Source organism: Eptatretus burgeri, chromosome 5, assembly GCF_056783735.1.
Source record: "Eptatretus burgeri isolate ZD-2024b chromosome 5, Ebu_testis_v1, whole genome shotgun sequence".
Lineage (NCBI taxonomy): Eukaryota > Metazoa > Chordata > Myxini > Myxiniformes > Myxinidae > Eptatretus > Eptatretus burgeri.
The window spans coordinates 47,180,862-47,206,558 of record NC_140965.1 but is presented as its reverse complement, the minus strand read 5'-3'; the positions used below and the strand labels follow the sequence as shown (position 1 = coordinate 47,206,558).

General features: G+C 42.2%; 1 protein-coding gene across 22 annotated transcripts in view; it reads right to left on the bottom strand.

Moving 5' to 3' along the window:
- HIVEP2 (HIVEP zinc finger 2) overlaps nucleotides 1-25,697 on the bottom strand; it is a 321,024-nt gene that overhangs the window by 113,170 nt on the left and 182,157 nt on the right. Inside the window, exon 3 of one of the 22 annotated variants that reach the window (XM_085881717.1) lies at nucleotides 10,626-10,821. The exons of the other annotated variants lie outside the window; for them this stretch is intronic. The gene's annotated coding sequence lies outside the window, so the exon portion shown is untranslated. The remainder of the gene's footprint in view (nucleotides 1-10,625; nucleotides 10,822-25,697) is intronic. 22 annotated transcript variants of the gene reach the window in all.

The window sequence follows — 25,697 nt, the reverse complement described above, 5'->3', positions numbered from 1 at the left end:
AATGCCAACGTGCTTCCACCGTTTCAAAAATTGTTTCGCTGAGTAAATGTTGACAAAATTCAGTCTCAAGGAAGGGTGTTCTGCAATAGAATGAGTAAACAATGAGTAAAGTTGTATTCTCTGAAAAATATGCACTGCAATTTCAGGTTCACCCGTGGGTGCACCCAACTCGAAAATTCCCCACCTCCCCTGAACCCTCATTCAAGGGAATCATGTAAATTTATGAATGTACTATAAAAGTGACAAATTTACTATTCAGCATTCTGGTTTGTTCCCACTGCTGGCAGTGACGCAATGTAAGGAAAGTTCACACCAGAGTTATTCCTTATAATTGCATGCAGCTGTCAGGAGTGGATATAAAAAGTCTCAATGAGAGGAGACAACGTTGCCCAGGAATGAGTCACGGCGTGTGTCACCAGCTCTCAATGTGCAAGTCAGCAGGAGTCAAATCGAAGACGTTTCAAAAATAATTAGCTCACATTCGGTGGAGAATCCATTAGTCACGAGATCTGCAGCATAATTATGATGAATATATTAGTTTAAAGTGTTGTTGTTATAACGAAGGCATATTGGACTGGCACTCGATCCTGAATTCATCCAGTTGCATCATTTATTGAGTGCCTAGCGCTGATGCAGTGAATACTGCACATCCAAGCAGGGATTTGTAACTTGTTCGGCCTTCCAGGGTGTAATGACTCGAAGACTCCTCTGGAAACACCAACGTGGGATCTATAATCCTCCGAAGATACGAGCACACTATTCCTCTGGCCTAACATCCGTCCGAGGGATGGCACACACATTGATGCCTCGCCGTGCATGCGGAACACCAGGCTGGCGGTTTATAGCTCAGTCAGGATTCAAACCCAAGGTAGACATCTTTGAGGTGTGTGTGTGTGTGTGTGTGTGTGTGTGTGTGTGTGTGTGTGTGTGTGTGTGTGTGTGTGTGTGTGTGTGTGTGTGTGTGTGTGCGTGTGTGTGTGTGTGTTTGTGTGTATGTATACCCCTAGGTTAGCTATCCTCCCAGCCTGATTATATTTCCCCTCCTACAAGCGGAGGAGATGTATTGTTTTTCCAATGTTTCTTTCCTCCCATCAATTATAATCACACACTAGTCTTTAATTTCAGAGCCAAACCTCTTCAAATTAGGGATGGAAGTAGCTTGGCCAGGTGTACCAAGACCCCCTTTTATACACCCCCCCCTCTCCCGACTTCAACTCCCCATCCAATTTTAAGGATTCAATGTGAAACACTAAAACTCATATTTTTTAACTTGCTCAACCCTTGTATTTGGGTCGACAGAGATGAGATTGGGCACAAAGATGCTTTTAAACAGCTCCTGCAGGGAAGGGAAGAATAAAAAAAACAATTCAGATTAGAATCGTTTTTGGTTCTAATCCTGGGGTAAAATTTCCTGCCTTTGGAACAAGCTCAGACACTCTCTTCAATCCCACTCTTCCCTCCAGGTCTTCAAAACAGCTGTTCACCACCATCTCTTATCTTCTCCCATCCAAAACCACAATCTTTTCTATCCCCATTAATCCACCTCAAATCCACCTCCTTCAAATTCCCTGCTTTCCTTCCTGAAAGTCCCTGTCATGGAAGGACCTGAAAGTCTCTGTCGTGTAAGGACCTGAAAGTCCTTGTAGTGTCCATCTTGTTTAACCCATGTACCCTGCCCCATCCCTCTCTCTCCTCCACAGTTCTCCTCATGTGTCTGTTCCCCACTGTTTTCTGCTTCCCTCTCCCATCCCTCCCGTCTCCTGCTCCCCTTGTTATACGTTCTGTGTGTTAGCTCTTATATGAACCTTGACATATATATATATATATATATATATATATATATATATGTATATATATATATATATATATATATATATATATATATATATATATATATATATATATATATATATATATATATATATATATATATGTATATATATATATATATATATATATATATATATATATATATATAACTAGTAGTAATGCCCGGCGTTGCTTGGGCTAGCAATAAAGCCCAGTGTTGCCCAGGCTTTTTTGCAAATTTCCTGAATAGCTGTTAGCTGTTAGGGGTTAGTGGTTAGGGGTTAGCGGTTAGGGTTATCGTTAGCGGTTAGGGTTAGGGTTGCAGTTAGGATTAGGGTTAGCGGTTCGGGTTAGCAGTTAGGGTTAGGGTTAGCGGTTAGGGTTAGGGTTAGGATTAGCTATTAGGGTTAGGGTTAGCTGTTAGGGTAGCTAACCCTAACCCAAACCCTAACCCTAACCCTAACAGCTTGGCGTAGCGGAGGTAAACAGCACCTGGGGCAAAGTGGAAATTTGCATCCCCCGTAGGCTTTAAACTTGAGTGGATTTGAATGGAAAATCCCATAAGGGATATCGATTTATCGATTTTGTCGAATATCGGAAGTGTTATGGAAAAAATTTATCGCCAATGACCTAAGTTGGACCAAAAGCCATAATCGTACCGAATTTGAATGGATCGGTTGGAGTTTGTGAAAATGCATCAAAACGAATTTTGAGGGGCCTCTTAAGGAAGACAATAATATCATTAGTATATGTGCCAAATCTTGTTTCATTTCATGCAGTAACAAAAATCTGATGGTGGAACAAAGAAAGGGGCGTGCCGAAATATTAATATAGATATATATAGGTTCAAAATTGGTCACAAAATTAAAGTTTTTGCCATGCCATAAACCTTTCCTTTTCAACCAATGCAAACAAGACCTGCAGAAACGTATCTTGCCAAAGACCCAACAGGGTAAAGTAATCGTGCCGGTGTCATCCTCTTAATTTCACAGATTTCAAGGGCTGAGGTAATCATGGGTATTCCAAATTACAACCAGTTTTTCTTTGAAATTAAACCCTTGCCCGACAATCCGTCACACCACGTGATCAGATTGATTTTTTGTTTTCAATTAAAACACAAGATGAGTAAAAAATAAATAAAAAAACAGCACAAATCAAGGTGAAAACACGAGGTAAAGTATCAATCGACAGACGAGAGATGCTTTCACGAGTACTTCCACCGACGAACTGAATGAACAAAGCGCGAAGATGCGGCTCGAACAGGTGGGGGAGACACGTGAACAAACATGAACGCTACGTTGTGTTCGGTTTTTAGGGCAAAATTCATTTTTCATTGATAAGAGCCGACGGCAGCCGCCCGAATAACGCAAGTCCACCGTACGCCCTACGTACGGTCGACGTGGAACACAACTACGTTACAACTACGGCTTGTCGAATTGCTACGGCAAACGTAGAAATGAAAAAAGTTATAACTCCGCGTTATAATTCCACGGCGACCCTACGGCCTGTAAAATATAGCCAAACGGTGTAGGGCCACCCTGAGGCCACCGCAGAAACTCTGCAGCCGCCGCACGTTTCTGTCAATTCAGAGGGTGTACGGCCGCCGTATCCTCGCCGTAGTGCAAATGTGACTTAGGCCTTAGAGACTTGGATTTTCAATGTTATTCTTATTGCATTTTTGTGAAAAATATAAATTATGCAGAGTTTGGTTTTGACAAGTGGAGCTGAATTGAATTTGTACACTTGCTTAAGGAAAACCAGCGATACATATTTTAAATATTGTAAAATACATCTGTTGTTTTTGGACAAATGTCCTTTCTGCTTCCTGTCGAAGTTCAGTTTGAAGCGAAAATAATTCTAGGACATAGGCGTCTCCACCATGAACCACACTCTTAGAGAGAAAAACAAACAAACAAAAAATAGATAAACAGAGAGGCTGAACTCAAAAAATTGACAACATGAACACAAAGATGTAAAAATAAGACAAATCCAGAATGAAGCATGCCAGGATCTGACCAAAACACATTTGAACATTTCAGTATTAATGTGGGTACTAACATGTCGTAAAAATGATGGACAGGTAGGATATCTCCAAAGTAATATACATTCCGTTTTAATTACTTGCTTGCTTATTTTCTTAATTACTCATTTATTTTCTCACACTCTGCCTTGCGGTGTAGCTTTTTTTTACCAAAAGTCCAAGGTTACGATAACTGAAAGAAAAACAGTTGGTGTCAGGAAGGACATCTGACCGAAGAAAACTCATGACGGTCAAAAAAAAAACCTCAGCTCCAAAACTCATGATGACAGTTCTAAAGCATGGACGTGGTATAGCCCAAAATACCACGTGGGCAAGTCCACATACCTGTGACAAAAAGAACGGTGGATACCCCAGAGGAAATGAGCTGAACAGGCAAATTGACTGTACCTGTGATGGCGAACAGCTGGAAAATGCTCATAGATCCTGCTTAGATAGAGTTCTAAATGGGAACAAAGAATGACGATGGATGGGAACGATCGATGTTGATATGATGACAGGAAGTAGTAGAGAAGTTGTTGAAATGCTGAATGGAAGAAGAGTTGATATTAGGTACCTTCAAGAAATGAGAAGGAAAGAGCTTATTGATGGAAACAAAAAATACGTAATTTTTTTTTTGGTGTGGAGATCAGAAGGACATTGGTGGGGTTCGTGTTCTCATCGCAGAAAGATTTATCCAAAAAGTGATTCAGTCGTAGAACTATAAAGCATCTAAAAATGCAAAGCCTGTTTGCATGTCCGCTTTGTACTCAAACGAAACTTGATGAAAATAACAGAGATAATTTATTAATTAATGTTCTCCATATTCTCATAATAAAGGGTTGTTGAACATGTGATGACAAAAGCTCAAATGGTAAACGAGAAAGCTTCTCAAAATGCAAGCGGACAAAATAAAGACAAGCATAAAAATGCAAGCGGTCTCGTGATGACAGTCTAATAAGGGCTATTTGTACTTACTGTGATTACTGTGACTTTGCCCTTTGACATTTTGACCAAAGGTTATGGGCTGGACAAACACACACACACAAACACGCATGCACACACACACACACAAAGACACACACACACGCATGCACACGATTGCAAAACCCTGTCGACTGCTGCATGTGAGACAGGCTAATAATGATGCTAAAAACTCATTATGGGAGAATAAATTTTGAACATTGTAAGCTCGTATGCACCTCAAGCAAGTCTAGGCCAAGAAGAAGGAATATCATTTTGGGATGAACTTGAAGATTTAGTTCAAGTAATAAGCTACAAAGAAGTAGTGATTAGAGGAGGAGATTTGAATTCTGAAAGCAAACAGATATAATGGTGTCCATGGCAGATTCGGATATGCTGAAAGGAATGAGGCAAGAGAAGCAATATTAGAAACAGGCATACGTGTCCTCAGTACCTACTTCAAGAAAAGAAAAAGAACAACTCGTAACTTTTACAAGTGGGTTTGCAGACAGCCACATTGATTATTTATTAATGTGAAGGAGTTCTATAATAAGGTTGAGCAACGTGAAAGTATGAGCCGGTGAAGAATGTTTGACCCAGCATCAATTGGTAGATGTACATTTCTATATAACAAATGAATAGAAAAGCAAGGGCCTCAAGTGAATGCCACACGCAAAACTTTGAAAGCTCAGAGATGTGAAAATAAGAGAAAATTTCAAGAGCATCAGATAAATAAAAATAGAGACAACAAGTATGGAGATGGCGATGGTTCACGAGCAATGTACACGGTTCGCCTTTTTTTATTTTTTGACCTTCGAGGGGATGCCACGGGCAACTGGCGGGAATCGGGAAAAACGTAAATGATGAAAGTTGTAGCACTCGAAGAGCACTACTTGCATACCAACTTTCATTCGAAACAGTTGAAAACCCTAGGAGCTTGATGCCCAATTTATTGACTTTTTTGACATTTTCCAAGTTCGTGACCTTGTGACCTTGACCTTGGGACGAAAATGAAAAATCGAGCTCCGTGGGGCTATGTAGGTGCCATTGGGCTAACTAAATACCGAAACCCCTGCCAGATTCGACAAATCCCCTGGGAGAAGATGTAACTTGAAACCGGCTACCCCCTAAAAACACATGTTTTTTGGGCGTGGCTCCGCCCATAATGGGCACAGCATGCTCATTCTCAGGAAAACACAACTAGATCATGATACAAACCTCGCACCCTAATTTTATCAAGATCGGATCAAAACCCACGGAGCTATGCTTGGGACAGACAGACAGACACACACACCAATAACGAATATAGTGGTCACTTACTGACTTGTGGACCAATACCCCTGGGTGTTCATCGGGCAGCAGCTGGATAAGATAACCAAGGAACTACTGGTAGGCATGGATGACCCACAAAATATGTAACGGAAAAGAAATTAAATACCGATGGATTATTTTTAATGCCGTGAACAAACTTTGGTACATAACAGGTATTGAAGGTTGTGGTCAAGTTTCATCGAAATTGTGTGTGATTTTGGAGAACAGAGCAAATACGTCTTTGGGGAAGTAACCTACACCCCCCTTAAAACCTTTTTATTTTATGTCATACATAAACTTTGGTACATCAGTGGTGATGAAGGTTGTGATCAGGTTTCATCAAAATTGTGTGTGTAGTTTCAGAGAAGAAGTTGAAAGTGTTCGTGGACGGACGGATGGACAGATGATGTACCATATCATAAGCTCCTCGGGACTATGTTCCAAGTGAGCTAAATAGAGAAAAAAAAGAAAATGATGCAATCAAACTGCAACAACAAGCTATCAAAACACAGTTCTCATTAAAGATAAACAACTATGATGTGTTACAAGATTATGAGGAATTGGAGGATACAGTGGAGAGAAAGTGGCAGAATTTTGAGAAAACATAAAATTGAAACAGCAGAAGTGCAGGGTTAAAGAGGGGTGAAAAAACCATGGATCAGTAAGGAGTCCAGCTAGTTGATGAGAGACGAAAATCGAACACCAATGTGGAACAGGAAAAGTCAAACAGAATCAAACAGAACCTGAAAACATAATACAGGAATAGTAAATATATATATATATATATATATATATATATATATATATATATATATATATATATATATATATATATATATATATATATATTGTTGTGGTTGACGAAATTCGCAAACCACCATTCAGGTCCCGTAGGTGAGATATCTCTGTAAGTATATGTGTAGTTAGGCCCAAACCCGTTGTTTAGAGGGAATAAATGTCATTCATTCGGGCTGCGACCCTTTTAGATAGCCGTTTTTCTTTTACTATCTTTATTTTGGACCAACCGCCATTACTACCACCACAACCACCACCAACCACGTCTCAACAGCCATCACACAACAACCACCAACCGCAACGCCGCTTCACAACAACAACGCCAACAGCCACGACCCTTGCCGTCACATCTCGCTCTTGCAACCATCGCATCACCGCCATTCCCGCGCCGCTTGTGGGCACCGATCCTGGACTCGTACAGGGCGCGCACCGAGCAGCGGGTGCAAAAACACCAGCCTTTCCGAGAAATCGGATCAAGAATCATTCACGCCCACTTTTCCTCTGTCCAATGGGGAGCCAGCCAGAGGTGAAGGGTCGAAGGTGAAGGAGCAAATCCCCGGGGGCTATAAAGGGCCGCGTTCGCTCGCCGAAAAGTTGTTGTTGAGGGAGTTTCTGAATCGGGAGAGGAAAAGAGTTTCTGAATCGCAGTTGGACGGAGTTGAGAAGAGTGGAGAGTGGGAGAGTTGGAGAGTTGTGGCGGCGGCGAAGGCAGTCGAGAGGGCGCTCGTGTCAGAGTCGGGGAGCTGCAGAGAGGGGAGGCCGGTAACGCGACTGAGGTCGCGGTGGAGTCGCTCGTCGCGGGACCCAAGCCAGCGAGATATCCTCATTCCCCCGAGCATCAACAACCCCCTCCTGTTTCCCCCCGCGCTGAGAAAGTGTGAGAAGGGGGCCCCGTCCCAACCCCATTCCAGGCAGTGCCAGCGAGGACCGCGGAGTCGGGGCGCCGCCGCCATCTTGCGGCTCATCACCAGACGGGTAGGCTCGACGCAGTCTCGGCCCCAGGCCCGTCTGCCCCCCTCATCGTTGAGGGTGGTCCCTTTTTCTTTTGCTTTGAGTATATGTGTTGTCGGCGCCGTCTGTGAAGTAAACCTGTATAAGTGTTGCCGTGTGCTCGGTAGTCGGTAGTAGATCTGCATTGTTACATTTGCTTTTTGTGCAGAATTGTTGTGCTTCTTCTACTTTTACATTTGCTTTTGGTGTATAATTGTATATGTGTGCTTTCCGTTTGCCGCGGAATAAATGTGTTTTATGTTGAACTGTTTTTCCCGTTTCGCTTCGTCTTTTCTTTTATTGAATCTCCATCTTACTTCACGTAAAGGGTTGGTCGTGGGCTAAATACGCCCAATAATTAATCAAACCGTCGAGGTTGACGATAACACCGCTCGGTTATCCCGATAGTACAGAACGGGTCGCTTAAAGTGGCCCGTGTCCGAAGTCGACCTGCGGCGAGGTGCGATCGCCCGGTCTACCCTCCGTGTGGGTACTTAGGTAGGTCGAATTTGGCGAGCAACCCTATCCCATGCGGGGGGCCAATTGGCACGATCGTGGTGAGGCCGAAAGGCCCACCCGTGACTAGTTCCCGGCGTTAGTCCGAGAGGGTCACGATGGGATTGTCCGTCCGGTGGGCGACGTGCCGCAATCCGAGTTACGTGGCCGCTCGCACGCCGGCGGGCGCGAATCCACAACAATATATATATATATATATATATATATATATATATATATATATATATATATATATATATATATATATATATATATCCAGCCTGGTGTTGGGGCGCAGTGGTTAGGGCAGCGGCTTGGGATCCAAAAGGTCCTGAGTTCAAGACCCGTTGGGCCACTGAATTAATACACCAGGGGGTTGACTCAGCCTGTCATCCTTCCGAGGTCAGCAAAGTGAGTACCAGTGTACTGGGACGGTGTATACCCCGGTTAAAATAGATGTACCATATCCCTGTGTCGTAAGAGGCGACCAGGGTTGCGTCAGGAAGGGCATCTGGCATAAAACATGTGCCAAATCACGATGCGGATCATACGAATGATCCGCTGTGGCGACCCCTAACGGGAGCAGCCGAAAGAAGAAGAAGAAGAGGAAGAAGAAGATATATATATATATATATATATATATATATATATATATATATATATATATATATATATATATATATATATATATATATATATATATATATATATATATATATATATATATATATATATATATATGCCGGTTGGCGATGAGGGATTCGCGAGGATCGAAGCGCTGGATACGATGCTTTTCATTCTGACCGATCCACCGACAAAGATTCATTGCCAAGACGTATTGGTTCACATACAATTGTTCCTCTGCCTGGCAAGATTTTTCCTATTGCTCACTTTGCCAACTGACACTCCTCATAAGAAATGACGGGAAATAGACACCCTATTTTTGAAGGACTACCATTTGAAAAATAAAACCTAAATCAAAATTCGGCTCGAGTAAAATTTTCTAAATATCTCGACGTGTTTAATTCTGAACTCTCGTTTCTCCAGATTCAAAACTGTAGGACAAGTATTGAAAATAGTGAACGTGGTTTTTCGGCTGCTGCACAGCAACGGGTGGTTGCTTAGTAACGAAACTCAAACGCGCACATTCCCAGCCCATATGGCACCTCTTCGCCAAGTTTCATCGAAATCGGTTTGCGCTGTGGAGCCTCACGTTGCAGACAGACACACATACACACACACACACACACACACACACACACACACACACACACACACACACACACACACACACACAAAGGGATATCTAGCGAATCCAGTCTATATACATATATATATATATATATATATATATATATATATATATATATATATATATATATATATATATATATATATATATATATATATACATACATATATACATAATGCCTGGTGTTGGCGCAGTGGTTAGGGCAGCAGCTTGGGATCCAAAAGGTCCTGAGTTCAAGCCCCGTTGAGCCACTGAATTAATACACCAGGGGGTTGACTCAGCCTGTCATCCTTCCGAGGTCGGCGAAATGAGTACCAGTATACTGGGCCGGTGTATACCCCAGTTAAAATAGGTGTACCATATCCCTGTGTCGTAAGGGGCGACCAGGGTTGCGTCAGGAAGGGCATCCGGCGTAAAACATGTGCCAAATCACTATGCGGATCATACGGGTGATCCGCTGTGGCGACCCCTAACGGGAGCAGCCGAAAGAAGAAGAAGAAGAAGAAGATATACATATATACACATATATATATATATATATATATATATATATATACATATATACATATATGCACACATATATATATTAAATCGGGTGTTGGGGCGCAGTTGGATGTGTCACACATATGTATATATATATATATATATATATATATATATATATATATATATATATATATATATATATATATATATATATATATATATACATACACACACACACACACACACACACACACACACACACACACACACACACACACACATACACACATATATATATATATATATATATATATATATATATATATATATATATATATATATATATATATATATATATATATATATATATATATATATATATACTAGTGCATGCCCGTAGGTGCGTGCCCGTACGTGCAAACAAAACAAAAAAATTCAAACCGCACGCCAGAAACAACAACCGCACAGGCCGTTCGCTCTCACGTGCCCGTACGTGCGTGCCCGTACCCGTTTCTTCTGCACGGCGCCTTGCTCACATCCAGTGTTGTCTGCTAAGCGAGCAGTTCGTTCTTCATCTGTTTCAGCTGCACGACGCCTTGGCTCGAGTTCAATGTTGTCTGCCAAGTGAGCAGCTCGTGCTTCGTTAGATTCCATTGCACGTGCATGATGCGCAGCTTCGTTCCTTCGCTGTCGTAAATGACGACTGGATTGGGGCATTGTGTTTAAGAAAATCGAGAAAGAAATCGAGAAAGTACAGAAATCGAGAAAGAAAGAATACAGCAAGTCGATAAATCAAGAAAAAAATCGAGAAAGAATGCAGTAATCTTCACTGACTGGATTGGGGAATTGTGTTTATGAAAATCGAGAAAGAAATCGAGAAAGTACAGAAATCGAGAAAGAAAGAATACAGTAAGTCGATAAATCGAGAAAAAAAATCGAGAAGGAATACAGTACTCATCACTATCCGGAAGTCCAGAAGTTAAGTCCTCACTGGCGGAAGTTCGCATATCGCAATTACGATTATTCGCAATTTAGTTTTAATGGCCAATTATACAAGCATACAAGCTCACTCTAATGTTTCCGAAATTTATGCACCGTCTAATAGGAAAACGATCATAACTTGGGCCAAAAAAAAAATTACTTCCTGCTTCGGAGCATACCAGCTCACTCTGATGTTACCGAAATTTATGCACCATCTAATATGAAAACGATCATAACTTGGGGCAAAAAAAAATTACTTCCTGCTTCGGAGCATACCAGCTTACTCTGATGTTACTGAAATTTATGCACCGTCTAATATGAAAACGATCATAACTTGGGGCATTGTGTTTATCGAAAAATGCGCATAAGAAATCGAGAAATTATTAGAATACACGAAGTCATCACTCTCCGGAAGTCCGTACGTTGTAACCCGTAATGGGGAAAACGGCTGAGGTTCCCTTCCCCCATCGGCCACGCCCACGCAGCAACGTGTCTTGTCATTGGTTGGTAAATAAATGGCCATAACTTGGGAACCACTTGTCCGATTAATATCAAACCTCGAAAAGGCACATACTCAGGTCCCCAGCAATATATCTGGCAAGTTTCAATTATATCGGACCGGTGGTTGTCGAGAAACAGCGGTCACAGACACACACACTCACACACACACACACACACACACACGCACGCACACTAACACACATATATATATATATATATATATATATATATATATATATATATATATATATATATATATATATATATATATTGTTGCGAATTCGCGCCCGCCGGCGTGTGAACGGCCGCGTAACTCGAAACGCGGCACGTCGCCCACCGGACGGACAATTCTGTCGTGACCCTCTCGGACCAACGCCTGGAGCTAGTCACGGTTGGGCCTTTTGACCTCACCACGATCGTGCCAATCGGCCACCCGCGTAGGATAGGGTTGTTTGCCAAACTCGACCTACCAAAGTACCCGCGCGGATGGTAAACCGGGCGATCGTACCTCGCCGCAGATTGACTCTGGACACGAGCCACTTGAGCGGCCCGTTCCGTACTATCGGGATAACCAAGCGGTGTTATCGTCGACCTCGACGGTTCAGATTATTTACCGGGCGTTTTGCACCCACTACGAACCCTTTACGTGAAGCAGGATGGAGAGTCAATTAAAAGGAAGGAGACGAAGCGAAACGGGCACAATTCAACATTCAAGCACTTTATTTACACACACACACAGACAAGCACGTATATTCAGCCATACAGAATCAAAATGCACATAAAGCAAATGTAAGAGCTACAACCGACTAACGCTTACACACGGCAACACTTATACAGTTTTACTTTACAGACGGCGCCAACACACATTTACACAAAAAGCAAAGGAAGGAAAAGAAAGAAAGAAGTCGCGACTTCCCTTTTGTGTCTGGTGAGTCCCTCTCCCGTGACCGTCCGTGTGGTCGTGCCTGGCCCCGACCTCTCTCGCGGCCGGCGAACCCTCTCCGGCACTCCCCGTCTGGACGCGCAGGTCCACCTTGCAACGGGCGCTGCCACGTCTCCAGTCCGTGCCTTCGAGACAGGGCCGCTCGCCAAGGCGCGGGCGCAGGACCTCTTCCCGAAGACCAATCAGACCCCCAGCCAAGACGACAAAGAAGAGGCGGAGGTGGAAGCGCTAAAGAGGAAGAGGCTGAAGAGGAAGAGGCGAAAGAGGAAGCTCGCCAGAGGAAGAGGCTCCCGAGGGAGAGGCGGAAGAGAAAGCTCTCGCGTGCCCGCCCGTGTCCGTCTTTTATAGCGCGGGGCTCTGCCCTTCACTCCGCCCCGTTCTCGGCTCCACCTTCCTTCGAGAGGGTTCCCGAAAAGGGCGTTCCCTCACGCTTTCCCTCCACCCTGCCTCGTGCGGGGCCGGGGGAGTCAGTTTTTGGCTCTGGGCCAGAGAATTATTCCCCCAAAAAGAGGCCCCACCTTTACATGACCTCTGACCTTTGACCTGCATCGCCCTTCCTCCACTCCAGAGCACGGGGAAAAATGGTGGGAAAAACAGGCGGGAAAACCAGCACGTCCTCGCAGTTCCTTCCTTGGCGCCCTTGTTTGCCGTTCGGAAGCGGATATAGTGGTGAAGATGTAGTAGCGTAGATGGTGGAGGTGGCGTGGTTGCAGTGTGGTTGGCGCTGTGATGGGGATGGCATGGTTGTTGAAATGTTGTGTGTTTGAAATAAAAGATAGAAAAAGAAAAACACCTAACTCAAAGGATCGCAACCTGAATGGATCACATAAATTCCCTCTATACAACGGCTTTGGGCTAACTACACATGTACCCATGAAGATATCTCACCTGAGGGCCCTTTATGGTGAAATGTGAATTTCCACAGCCGTAACAATATATACATATATATATATATATATATATATACATATATATATATATATATATATATATATATATATATATATATATATATATATATATGTATATATTGTTATATGTATATGTATATATATATATATATATATATATATATATATATATATACATATATATATATATATACATTTAAGGGGGTGTACAGGGGGGGTGGGGGGAAGTATATCATCATCACCTCATCTATCCTTTTTGGGCTGAGAAGCTCAATACTAAATACAACACCTGGCACAAATGCAGGGAACATCAAAGCTGTGGAACTACTTAACCACTGGGATTTATTTCATATTTTACTTGTACATAGAGAAGAGGAGTGCATCCCCAATAGAGGAACTGGAACTCTGGATTAATCAAGAATCAGAAGGTAATTAGGACTGAGTCACAATAACAGAACGATGGAAGCCATGCAGCATGATGGGAATTACAATGCCACCGAGTCTGGCGTGCTTGTGGAGCAAAAATCCCTTCATACCTTCAAGAGGTGTAGACCATTGTCTTCTGGTCCACCTCAAACATTTACAATGCCCCAACCATCTAAACCATTTTTCTACTCACCTGAATGCATCATGGCTAGTTTGCATGTATCAATAATATAAATAAATATATCAGTTCCACTCGAACAAGCTGACCGGCCTGATTCGATGGGCTGAGAATTTTTCTCCAATCACAAAGCTGTTTCAAATCAGCCAAACAAGCTGTTGAATGGAGGGAAATGCTCAGTCTGCCCAGTCATCTCGCTATTGTGAAAACAGTCTTGAATTGTCCACTTGTCATCCAAATTTTTCACAGCCGAACAGGTATACTATTATACTCATTCACACTGTAATTAATCCCGATTATAAATCTCAACTGCTCTGGGAAAAATCTGCCCACGCGAGCTTTGTCTGGGTAAATGTGACATTTCAACGGCCCCACACCGAGAAGCAGCCTATTTACACTGAAGTAGCAATTTATGAGTGATGGGATTAACTCCTTTTCACCCTCATCCATTTCCAAACACAAACCCTCATGCTATTTTCCACTTCATCGAATTCTTACTTATTTTTATATGGCTTACCTTCCTTGACCGATTGTTGGTATAGAAGCCAGATTTCACCAAGAGACCAACAAAGTTCGAACTTCACGTGAGAAAGCAAACCGAGCTAGAATTTTAGAGACATTCAAATTAGTTTAAAAATAATTCCACACCCCCTGGCTCATCAAAGAGCTTGACATCAAGGTTGTAGGGAAAGAAACCAATGAGGAAGTGGACGAGATGGCCAAGAGACCTACAGAATAACAACGTCAGAGTGAGTAAATTAAGCTGCATGGAGACAAATGACTGAGAAACTCATCCATTTGTAATTGATTAATGTGACATGGGATATTGCAATGGACTATCCATAAACCATCCAGCCATCCATCGGGACCATACTCTATGCAGAGCATTGCTGCTGCCGAAGCAGTCTCCTGGGCTATTCGGCACATTCCTGGATGGGTCACCACTCCAACACAGGATACCAGCAAGCTGGTACTCATTTTGCCAACCTCGCAAGGATGACAGGCTGAGTCAACCCCACCTGGTATTAATTAAACGGGTAAACAGGATTTGAACTCGGGACCCTCGGCTCCCAAGACCACCACCCTAACCCTTTAGCCAACACAAGGCATATGGAAAGAATACAGAGAAGTGGAGGATTGGAAGAACAAACATCATACAGTCAAAGAGCAAAGAGGAAAATAAAAACAAGGAATAAGGAAGGTGGAACTGAGTGAAGACTTTAAATTCAAGTATGATAGCAAGGAATAAGGATGTATATGTGTAACCTGGTGGAACGTGGATTGGCATAAGAAAAGAATGTGTGATATGGGAATAAAGGTGACAGAAGGCTGGAAGGCCGCCAATCTGTCCGTGGTAGAAAGGAAAGGACTTGTGCCTCACTCTCCTGGCAGGATATATTAGATCGGACAGCCCTCAGAAGTTGAGAGGTGGGAGATGTTTTAGTTGGTGGGTAAGATTTGTTGTGAAATATAACATCATAAGAGACTTTTAAGGAGTATTTAACGATCTCAACTGAGCTTTACACAAAGGCATCGCATTTCCAAGTTTTTTTTCGAAATTAGCTTGGGGCAATTTTGTAATGCTATCGTTTATTGTCAGAATTTCAATGGACATCATAAATTCCCTTCAGCCATTTCAGTGTCTGGAGTGGCATGTCATGTATACCAGGCCTGGCAGGGCAAGAATATCACCCAGCCATCCTGAAGGTCAATGGCAAGCTAACTGAGTTTTAACCGACAAGTCAAAGGTGATATGGTAATTCTCCAGAATCCAAATTCTTGACAATATACTGCTTTTATGGGATTTCAACCCAGAATGCCTGTGATACCAATTTAATGCCCTCGCTATTATGACACTGTAATGACATTCATTTGCTCAATTAACATGAATTGCATGAGGATTTCTCAAGGTAAACGTGAGAATTTCATTGGCAAGACAGGATTAGGCTTCAGACTCGATTTGGAAGTAAAGAACATTTTGAGTGAGACTCCTAATCTAAGTCACCTACTCATCAAGCAACTAACTACAGATCGCAATGACTGGTTCTAAATGTGTTGTGATCTCCATAAATGCACTTTAGGATGGTCCTTATTTTTTTAATTTCAGATTTTAAATACTCCCACCTACTCATTTTGTTCCACTATAAAAATAAATAATTCAAACCAAATTTTATCCATGTTGATTAACATTTGTGGGTTGCTCAATGAGGTCGAAGTTTTACTTTGTGACTTGCATTATAATTGTATATCCTGAATATGGTGAACCTTTCTTGGTGGCATCCCTACTGAGGGAGTGTGATCTATAACAACTTGAACCAGGCATCATACAAGATGGATAGAATAGATGCCCTTAAGGTCTGAATGTTTATAAGACAGTTTAAGCTCACTGGCCATGATGAAAGAGGACTCCATGACATCTGCATCTTTGTTGTTCAAGTCTACGTAAGGTCACGGTTCACCGCTGCTCATGCCATTTCTGTTCATCGCAATGACATTAACTTCCTACAAAATCTTGTCAAGTATGAGAAGGTGATTGAGGCCATTTGAAAACCGACCTGCTCTAAATTTGCTGGACATCCACGGTATCTAAATGAAGAGCGCATAGGTTTGGAATTCTTTGATTTAGCTGTATCCACAAAATCCAAACGAACAATGGTAAAGTCACGAAATGAAAATGAAAGCATGGATAAACTTCAAAAGTGCATCCAGCTGAATTATGGTCAAGCTGGATTGAAGGAACAGTTATTCTGACTTGGAGTGTCCAACCGCTCTTCTGGGCAGGCCCTTGTTTTGTTGTCCAAACGTTGCTATGGCTACTTATCTTGAGTACTGACTCTATTATGCGATCCAATGGTGTAACACTCACTGAACAGTTTAGAACACTGATTCGAGCTGTACAGTCCGCCTGCTAGGGGTGAGTTCACAATTATTTTGCTATGCAAGCCGATGTAAAAGTAAGCTGTGCATAATGCAATGTCCTCTGAATTATCGTGTAAATTAAGGTACAATGATCATAGCTATGGTAAAATATGTGGAAAGAAATTCGTGTTTATTTGGTATGAGAGGGATAGGAGTTTTATTACTTTAATGGAATTGTTGTATTATTAATGTCTAGTTAATGATTTGTGACTTTCATTGAAATGTTCAGTAACCAAAAATAGGGTGCCCATCTAACATTACATGGTCAGAGTGGTTGGGCCTGATGCCGCATCCTGAGTGAGATGCAGCTATAGTGTTGTGAAATAATGAAGTGTTTAAAAGGTGCTTTACTGTCGTGAAGTAGTCGAGACCGTGGAATAATGGGACGAAAGTAAATCGCTTGAAAAAATGAGGTTTATTGTGGGGTTGATAAATATAACATTTCAAATGCCACAATTGACCCACTGTATGTATTGTTTGTCTTTTGCTCAGGGGTTTGTCTTCCTGTCGTATGGCACATGCAAAACAACCTGTGGGAAATAAACTCTAAGGGACCCCAATTGGTGTGTCCTAGTTTGTCGATCTATCGTCTGGTTCAATCACCTAGTGTCCTCACTTATATTTCCCAACCACATTAGGCCTTGCTTAAATGATATTTCAATCATGCATGGAAGAAAGAATAACATAAAATATTGACGAGAATGCAGTCGTTGAGCTGCCCTAACACCAATACTCACACAGGGCAATGGCAGTTACACGTTCATGTTGTAGGATTTGTGGCCTAATGCTCGATATATATCTAAAATTGCAGTCAATATAAATAAATTGTAGTGAGCCAATGATCCATACAGTCACCAAGTCTTTCAGCGAATGGTATGTCATCAAATAAATGTAATTTCTCATTATTTTGGTTTAAAGGCATTTATACAAATTGCTGATCTGCAAAACACTCCATGGTGCTCAATGAATGCCAGGCAAAGCGTCGACAACTTTTGGGCTGCGTATCAAACGGACAATGATGGCTTCCGCTACGTTAATATAAAGCAGTTGGGGTGAAAGTCTGTATCAGATCTGTTCCATGAAGACAGTAAAAATATATTCTTTGGAAATACTCTGCAAAACTGTCTCATTGAGACCGAGAATTTCATCAAATGGATGAACATTATCATGATAATAACAATATTATCATTATGGGGGTATTGTGTGCAGATCTGTGACAAAAAAATCTCAATTTAATCCATTTTAAATTCAGACTGTAACCAACAAAATGTGAAAAAGTCAAGGGGTGTGAATACTTTCTGAAGGCACTGAATATGCACTCCTGAACCACTGGGCAGAACGAGTTGAAAACTGGTGGTTGTACTCAAGGTGTGAACAGGTAGGTTTTACATGGTTTAAAAAAAAATCATAGTCCCCAGCAGTTCATGGTGGAGAGGGAGGGAGGACCCCAATTTTATCTTTACATATACCAGTGGACACTCCCGCCCTCCAGGCAGGAGCACCCTTCCCAGCCCACCTTCGGTGGGCAATGTGCTGCGGCACATCCTTGCAAATGCACTTTTTATGTTTTGTGATTTTTGAAATAAATTATATTGATCACAACATATACTCCATGCAATCACATTTGAAGCGTGCAACACACTCTTGTGACATCTACTGTGATGACGCTTTCTGCTGACACGACGGCACCAATGAAAACAAAAAACATGTTCATTAAACATTTCATCATATGTTATATTTAATTATTTTCATTCTTCATGGTTTGTCTCTGAGCTGGAGTGCCCATCTAGACCCACATTTGAAGACATGAAGAATGATGCTGGGGAAAATGGGCACACCCAAGTGGTCAGTGCTATGACCAGTGACCGAGGGAAGGGAAAAATGGTCACACCCAATTGGTCAGTGCCGCAACCCACTGATGAGTGAAGGGAAAAACAGGCATACCCAATTGGTCAGTGCCATGATCAATTGACGAGTCAATAACAATGCTGGGAAAAACGGGCATACCCAATTGTTATAAATTTGCTGGACATCTGCGGTGTCTCAATGAGGAGCTAACCCATGATCAATTGATGAGTGAATATTGGTGACATAGCTACAGCCACACAAGCTCTATTTATTATAGTAGATATGTGTATCGTAGGGTGCTGCTCTCGGTGGAACAAGTCATAATAAAATTCAACAATTCTGGGGGAATTATTCCATCCGGAAAGGCAGATCCTTCACGAGTTGGCACTAATTAGAGGTTGTAGTTGTTACTCAAATGGGAGTTATCGTGCAACAGTATTTGTGCAAGCAAGTTCATGAGTGAGAGAGAAACATTTAATGCAAGTCTCAGGAAGACCTTGCTTTGACAAAATGTTTCCAACTGCATTTGACCCGACAATATTAACTGTAATTTTTTTTGCAAAGCTCTTTATGAAATGTCGTCTCACATAACCGATTTAATTCAGAATATGTTTATTCCTTCTTTCCAATGTGTGTTGCATTTTCTCATCAGGATTACAGTGTGTGTAGGCCTGTGATTTTAATGATTGCCAGTTTAATAAAGTTAGCATCATCAGGTATTCAACAGCACCTAAGCAATGCGTTTATGTATTACAAATGTATTACGGTGGACGATGTTTCAGAGTAATTTTGAGAAAAGGAGATTTGATGAAAGTAATGGAAAGGATAAGGAAGGTTGTAGGGTGGGAGGGTAGAAAACACATCGGAGATTTGGAGGAAATGGAAACAAGGGGAAAAGAGTGAAGGAGAATTGTATGGGAGCATGCAGGGGGGAGAAAGCGGTTGAAGTTTCCACCTTCTTTACATAAACAATATGTAGATGGCCCATTGGCATCATAAAATTAATGCATAATGCTTCCAGTGCTTAAGCTCTGGCTTTAGGCCCTTTGAGAAGATAATGAAACTGCTGGCAAACCATGAAGGTGATGATATCTACCGTCACGTTGGAAGCACTCAAAGTCAGTGGGCCTTATCGGTGGCAAACATAAAGACATCTTGCACGCTGGCATTGGCTTCGGCAAATTCAGCATTCTGTGTAGCCAGTTTGGCCTGCTTTCTCATAAACTCTTGCCTCAATAATTACTGCTTTATGGGCACAAGTTTCAGAATTAAAAAAAAAAGCAACAAAGCTGGGCGGTGAGAGGTTTAACCTTGTATCATGCACTCAGTGTCTGCTATAATCGATGGTGGGAGGATTGCAAGTGGAGCCATGAGTAAAGGGTTAAATCAATTCTGTCTTGGAGGCTCTGAAGGAAGGGCACTTTTCACTTTCTGAACTTGAAACTCTGATAAATGTAAACAAATAAATGGCGCCGGCAGAACTTAAGGCATGCCCTACTTCCACGGGTATGGCTTAAGGGCTGGGGCTCAGTGGGAGCGGATGGAAAAGTGGGGGGAAGGGGGTGGTGGTGAAAAGCACACAGTGTTTGCTCAAATTGAAAGTTTCAAAACTTGGACCTCGGATCTCTCAATTTGAAAAACCTTGCCAGGCCACATTATGAATACGTGAGAGTGAAATTGTGTGTGGGTTTTGTTAGTCAGGAAATGCACTGTCTGTGAACCAGGCATGTCTTTACAGTGTAAAGCGATCAGGAAAGTAAAAAAAATATAAAGCACAAAACAAGCCGACGGGGTGTTTGCTTATTCGTGTGTGTCATCATGCCGAGCAAAGCATAAGCAACGACTTCAAAATTCATTTCCACTGTGCCCTGATTTAAGAGATGTCCACGGTCGTATGCGGCAGTGACCGAGACCATGGCAATCATCAGCTTCACCTCCGCCTATAAAGCTCGATGTCAAACCGCGGACATATCCCCACACAGCCATGCCTGAGAACCCCGACAGATGTTGTCGCTTAAAAGGGCAGCAAGGGCTTTTCTGCTTTGGCCAAAGCGATCGTCTGGCCTCAGGTGATAAGGGTGATGCAGCAACACGTGACGAAACAACTCCAGGTCAACATCCAGATTAAACGGCCCAGCTGCTGACGAGAATGGTCACCTTTTCCACAGGGTGGGTGAGGCCACAGCGAATTACAGAGGAAATTCTTGGAGTTTTTCGATCTTCCCTGAAGCCAACTACATTCCAATCGGTTTAAAAAAAAAATCATTTCCCCTTTTGCTTTGCCTTTTGGAATTTTATTTCTGTTTAAACAGGCAAGGAGTCAAGCATTCCATCAAAATGATCATGCAACATCTGACCAAGGAAGAGAAGATGCCGAATGATGTAAGCATTGTTGCATCCAACGGATCCGCTCGAAACAGGCAATCAGGCCTGTCCGTCTCACAGCATGGCTTAATAAGGTACGCCAATGCGGCCTCATTCGGCATGAGGGTTTACCGTTTGCTTAATTTGGGCCATCACGAAACAATACGAAGTACCAACGGAAACAAGAAATTTATTTTATAAAAGGAGCTGTGTCTGTCTGTCAAGCTGCGGTGCATCGTTTAGGAATGTCAAGATCTCTGACCTTGATGTCGCAGATGATGCAGTCATCTTTGTGGAGACTCTAGATATCCTTTTGGGGGCCCTTTGGGGGGTTTGTCGTGTTGTAACTTGAGAACAGATTCACGGATTTCAAGAAATCCAACTACGGTGGATTCAGAGAACTCCCGGGAAGGTTTGTGATGAATTTTTTTTTTTTTTAAATAACAAAAAAATATTTTTTAATGGGTGCATCGGCACACGTGATGAAACTGCAAACGCCAACTTGCGATGCTGGTTCTCTCTGCACGGAAGGCAGGTTCTCCCAGGAACCCTTTTTCGCTAACCTGGGCTTTTGATCCGTAGATATGTCAGCTTATGCAATCGAGCAGTGTCCATACGTAAGTCAGTGAGTGAGTGAGCCCGTAAACATTTCAGTCATAATCGCTTGAACCAAACACACAATATTGATAAGCTTCATATCTGATGCCCAACGAAGGTGTGTTTACCGCATCGATTAGATTCAGAGAACACTTGCTATATTCAATACTTTTTTCAACATTTCCATTTTAATGTCGCCCTACCAAACACCATTTCCGATTACACACCGCTTTTTAAAGCATCACAAAGCAGGTCACTCCACTTGCAACACAGGTGAGAAAAAAACATAACAAAAATACAGCTGATATTTCAGTATGGTTTGGATTCGTTAAGATTTGGATTCAACGCGGTGGAAAAAACATCTTTGTAGGAGAGGGACAAGTGGTTGTGTTTATATTACAAAAGGAGCCGCATCTGTCCGTCTGTCCGTTTGCTTGTTTGTTTGTCGTGTTATAATTCGAGAACGGATTAACGGATTTCATTAAATCCAACTACGGTGGATTCAGGGAACTCCCGGGAAAGTTTGTGACAAAAAAAAAAAGTTGTTTTATTTGAGATCCTCGTGGAGGATCTCGAAGTCTTACTCACGTTGTTGTTCTTCATCTTCTTCTTGTGGACTTTTTTTGTTTCACAGCCAACAGTTTTCATCAAAACTTCCTGAAACTTGACATAAATATGTAAAAATACCCCGCGCAGACAGTAACCACCTCCAATTTTGAAAATTCCTCCTAGAAAAAAGTTATGACGTCAAAATATCTCCGCTAATGGCAATCGCCGAAAAAATTATCTCCGAAACTCGGCAAGCTTTTTGAATTCTGTTTGCGGGAATCGAACAGGGCATTAGCAGAGATGAATTACCACACATATGATACATCACTATGACGTGATATCAATTTTCATGACGTCATTCCTATTTTTTGACATTTTTTGTTTCACAACCCAGAGTTTTCATCGGATCTTCGTGAAACTTGCCATGTATATGCAGAAAGCCCACGCGCAGGCAGTAACCATCTCCGATTTTGGAAATTCTTCCGAGAAAAAAGTGACGCCATAATATCGCCACTAATGGAAATCGCCTATACCATTATCTCCGAAACTAGGCAAGCTTTTTGAATTTTGTTTGCCGGAATCAAGCCGGGCATTAGCACAGATAATTAATTTATCGCAAATCTGATACATCACAATGACGTCATATTCGTTTTATGATGTCATCATTAAGAGGACGAGGATCTTAGCTCATTTGAGCTTGTTGAAAATTTTTTTTTTATGGGTACATGGGCACACATGGCGGAACTGCATCCACCAACTTGCGACAATGGTTATCCCTGCACTCCGAGGAATCCTTTTTCTTCTTGCCCTATTGATTAGCCCCATCACAGCAATGATTGGTATTTCCGTCAGCGAAGCTACGGGTCTCATAATCCCGTGGATAAAAATCGCCGCAACATAACAATCTAAACAAACAATGAGGCTTTACAACTCAAGCATGTATGCCACGAGATAAAAAAAATTCCCTTGATTGGGTGATTATTGAACATTTGCTGAATTTACCCAAACAACGACACTCGAAAAAGATAAACACAATCAGTAACATAAATAAATCCCACTTTCCTTTCTTTCTTGCACTCTCATTCGCCCATTATCAGAGAAATCAAAATGCAACTGTTTCATAATGATCAAGGCCTATTTTTTTTTTTAAACAACTTCTTTCATATGCAGCACAAGGCTACGAATTTGCATCCTTGGCTGAGGGTGCAGCTGTGCCACTCTGTGGGTCAGGGCAGGAATTTATAATTTGTTCAGGGTGCCTGTGATAGCTCACCTATTCTTCACGAAGAACGTGAGATCTTTCACGTCCACCAGCTAATTCAGGCAGATGAGACACCCAACTTAACGTCCATTCGAGGGACAGCACACACATTGATGAATCACCCTTCCTGTGAAACACCAGCATGACAAATTATAGCTGAGTAGGGATTGAACCTAGGCTAGACAGCAGCTGAGAGGTGAGTGTGTGTAACTCCAGGCCATCCTACTCGCCCTATTTTAAAATAATAATAATAAAACAATAATCAGGGTAGTGCTTCAAATGTTTCTCTGGAAAGAATGTAATTTACAGAATGTTCTTCAACAATGATCTCGGCCTCGAGGGGTAGCTTGTGCAAATATAAAATGTAGGACACGGTATTTAGGAGGCATTAGTGGAATTTTAGCAAAATTACAAGGACCTGAGGAGTCAATGGACAAATCAACACATTGTATCGGAAATTAATGTGAGATACAAACAATCATGAGCTACGCTTTCGGATGGGAGCACGTAACAGCCAAACCTGCCTGTTGTCATGCTTCTCTCATTTAAAAGCAACGAACAAGTTCATATCCTACAAATGATATTTTCCCATGATACAAAGTTGCCTGACCTTTTATGGAAAGACCAACTGCTGAAGACACGAAGCAATATATTGATGGGCACATGACAAATACTCAAACAGGACAAGGTAGCCTGGTGTTGGCTCAGTGGTTAGGGTGGTGGCTTGGGATCCTAGGGTCCTGAGTTCAAGCCCTTGTTGGACTGTTGAATTAATGCAGGTAGAGTTGACTCAGCCTGTCATCCTTCTGAGGTCAGCAAAATGAGTACCAGTGTACTGGAAGCAGAAGCATTACATCTGTGTCACAGCTGTGCCTCCAGCCAGTGATGCTACTTGCAGCCTTGTGCTGCACATGAAGGAGGAGGAGGTGGTGTATTGTTTACAACCAGTAACAAAACTTGGTGACCAGACTCAGTCTCTTGCATGTCATTAATCTTGGTTATTCCACTCTGGATATGGAAGATTGGTGATTAATCTTATTTAACCCTAACCCTAACCCTAACTAATACCTTTTATAAGCTTGGCACAATCTATTTACCGAGTTTGCGCTCCCTTTTGTTTCCCGACTCTGGGGGTCTATGTTCATAAATATATTCATATCCGACCAGATATCGAATGAAAATTAGTCACAAACACATCATTGAGAGATATTTATTTTGATACAGTCCAAATTTGATTTGAAAACACAAAGCCTTACTTTGACTGACTCTTCCACCACTAAAGACATGCCAGTATGAGTTAAGAGATTCTGACTTGTACAGTTCACTTGAAATTACAAGCAGAACATAAAAAGGATGGGGCAGGAGGGGGGCAGATGGGAGGGGTGGGATGAAGGGGAAAATGGGTTGGGACAGGATGAGGTGGATGATGGCAGAGGGTGGGACGAGAGAAAGTTGAGAGGGGCAGGAAGAGGGAGAAACCAAGAGGAGGTGGGTGAGGGGCAGGATGAGGGGGAATCTGAGAAGGGGAAACATTGAGGAGTAAGTTTGGGGGAAAGGTTTGAGGAGGAGGGGTGAGGAGAAGTCTGGAGAGGATGGGATGAGAGGGGGGAGCTTAGAGAGGATGGGTGAGGGGTAGCTTAGAGAGGATGGGTGAGGAAGGAGCTTGGAGAGGATGGGTGAGGAAGAAGCTTGGAGAGGATGAGGTGATGGGGTGGGGAAGCAAAAATTGGGGACATGAAGTGGAAGGATTTTGAAGAGGGGGACATGTAGGAGTGGTGGGGTTGGAAGGACACGGGCTTGTCGGAGATGTGGGGGAGGGTCTTGCCACGAATAGGTTTGACAATGTAAACAACATGAAAGAGATTTGATTGTTGTGTGCAAACAACCTCTGAAAACTTGACTTCTCAAGATACCCATATTTAATATTCTGAAATATAGATCATGGGAGTTGTTGTTGAAGGCACAGAGAAAGGTTGTACTGTCAGAACCGGAGGATGGATGACAGACCAGGTGCTTTGGTGAGAGACAGGTTTGAATATGCCTTGTAAAAACGAAGAGGAGTAAGAATAGATTATGGTGATGAGCAACATGTGGCATGCTG